Below are 3,003 nucleotides of genomic sequence, written 5' to 3'. Positions count from 1 at the left end.
CCAAGCCATTACAAGTTGATTGTAACCAGTTTCACTCTCTAATTTTTTGAAATATCAATATATGGAGGTAACACATTCAGAAAACCAGTTCTCCATTAAGCTTTTAAGTTCTCTTCATAAATCTTATTCTATTTTAGGAATAGTTCTCAAGAGACTTTGATTAATATTTTATCCCATTTATAAAACCAGTTAAACAACTTTAAATGTTAAATAGCGTTCATATAATTAATATAGTTTTATTTTTTATTCATGCTGTTTTATCATTTCTTTTTTACTTTTACTTTTATAAAAATCACACCTACAGAAACGTAAAATAGTAGAATGTTCACACATACACCCTTCACCTAGATTTGCCCATTATCAACATTTTGCCACATTTGCTTTATTTCTCTATAAATTTTTTTTTCCTGAGCCATTTGAAAACAAGATGTAGATACCATGACATTTCGTCCTTCAGTGTTTCAGCATCCATTTATGGGAAACAAAGACATTTTCCTAGATAACCACCAAGTTATTATCTTATCTAAGAAAGTTAACATTGATACAATAACAGTGTGTAATAAGAAATCCATATTAAACTTTACTTAATTTACCTAATTATTCCTGAAATGTCTTTTAGAGTGGTTTTTTTTTTTTTTTTTATATACTTTAAGTTCTAGGGTACGTGTGCATACGTGCAGGTTTGTTACATATGTATACTTGTGCCATGTTGGTGTGCTGCACCCATTAACTCGTCATTTACATCAGGTATAACTCCCAATGCAATCCCTCCCTGCTCCCCCCTCCCCGTGATAGGCCCCGGTGTGTGATGTTCCCCTTCCCGAGTCCAAGTGATCTCATTGTTCAGTTCCCACCTATGAGTGAGAACATGCGGTGTTTGGTTTTCTGTTCTTGTGATAGTTTGCTGAGAATGATGGTTTCCAGCTGTATCCATGTCCCTACAAAGGACACAAACTCATCGTTTTTTACGGCTGCATAGTATTCCATGGTGTATACGTGCCACATTTTCTTAATCCAGTCTGTCACTGATGGACATTTGGGTTGATTCCAAGTCTTTGCTATTGTGAATAGTGCCGCAATAAACATACGTGTGCATGTGTCTTTATAGCAGCATGATTTATAATCCTTTGGGTGTATACCCAGTAATGTGATGGCTGGGTCATATGGTACTTCTAGTTCTAGATTTTTTTTTTAATCTGGTATCTAATCACAGATTATGAATTGCATTTGGTAGTCCTGTCTGAACAATCAGTCTTCTGCTTGCGCTTGCTTTCATGACTTTTTTTTTTTTCCCCAAATGAGACAGGGTCTCGCTCAGTTGCCTACACTAAAGTGCAAGTGGTACAACCCCAGGCTTAATCAATCATCCCAGCTCAGCCTCCTGAGTAGCTGGGACCACATGCATGTGCCACCCCATCCAGCTAATTATTTTATTTTTTGTAGAGATAGGGCCTTGCTGCTCAGGCTGGTCTCAAACTCCTGGGCTCAAGCCATCCTCAAGCCTTGGCCTCCCAAGGTGCTGGGATTACAGGTGTGAATCATTACACCTGGCCATGCCCTTTTTTTTTTTGAGACAGTTTCACTCTTGTTGCCCAGGCTGGAGTGCAATGGTGTGATCTTGGCTCACTGCAACGCAGAAGAATCACTCCTGCGTTCAAGTAATTCTCCTGCTTCAGCGTCCTGAGTAGCTAGGATTACAGGCGCCTGCCACCATGCCTGGCTAATTTTATGTATTTTTAGTGGAGATGGGCTTTCACCATGTTGGCCAGGCTAGTCTCGAACTCCTGACCTCAGGTGATCCACCCACCTCAGCCTCCCAAAGTGCTGGGATTACAGGTGTGAGCCACCATGCCTGGCCGACATTAATATTTTTGAAGATTCAGACCAGTTGTCTAATAAAATGTTCCACAGTCCGATTTGTCTTACTTCCTCATGATTAGATTCAGCATAAACATTTTGGAAAGACTATTACAAGCAGTGTGTGCTTCCAGTGGCATCCAGGACATGGGGAAGAATATATTAGATTTTCCCATTATTGCTGACACTAATTATGACCACATGGTTGGGGTCGTATTCATCAGATTTATCCACGTCAAAGTACCTCTTCTCCTTTTTAAATGAGGTGGTACTTTGAGAATACGTGTTTCATTTCTTAACTTCCCACTCAATGGTGAAAATGCCTTAATCAATAATTACATTTGGTGGTTGCAAAATGATACTTTCCTCATTCTCTCTTTCTGCATTTTTTTTAGCTGGCATTCTTCTATAAAGATTTTTTGTTTTGTTTTGTTTTGTTTTTCTCTGCACCCTCCTCAACCTCTTTTTCTTTGCTAATCCTTACGGAGTTCGATTCTCTTTCTATTCGATGGTACCATCTTACCAATTTACACTCAAATTTTGCCAGATGTGGCCAACGAGAGCCCTTCCAAATTGCCTGGCGTGTCCTTTGTCATGTACAAATCATTCCAAACCAATTGCAAAAGTATAGGATTTCCTAATGGTTTTACTGATCAAGATTTGTCCTATCTATGGCTCCACCAAAGGTATCCTTCAAGTCAAACAGGGTGTTTGGGAGAAGGCTAGATATCTGAACAAAATCAGGCTTCTCTTTTATGAAAGCTGAAGGGTAAGAGCTGGTGGGTTTAGGCTTGGTTGATAATCAACAGCTCAGCAAATTTGATGTGATCATGTATTTTAAGAAACATGAATCAGCAAATTCCAATCCAGAGAACACTGATGGAGCACTGGTTATTTTCCTACCTAGCAAGCCAGTCTTCGGGAACTTCCATCTCTCCATGGGTCTCTAGAAGTCAGTGTTGTTTTTTGAGGGTGGGACAGCCCTTGTCTTTTTGAACAGTTGAGCAGATCTATTTGCAGAGGTCCCACCGAACCCCAGGGGCTTAGTTAAGGTCGTCTACCCTGGCAAGCACCTAACATCAGCCAGTTCATTTCTAAGAGATGAGGTTTCATTATGTTGTCCAGACTGAAGTGCGGTGGTACTCC

Source organism: Chlorocebus sabaeus, chromosome 18 (assembly GCF_047675955.1).
Source record: "Chlorocebus sabaeus isolate Y175 chromosome 18, mChlSab1.0.hap1, whole genome shotgun sequence".
NCBI lineage: Eukaryota > Metazoa > Chordata > Mammalia > Primates > Cercopithecidae > Chlorocebus > Chlorocebus sabaeus.
The sequence above is the reverse complement of the archived record's forward strand: the minus strand, read 5'-3'. Positions refer to the sequence as shown.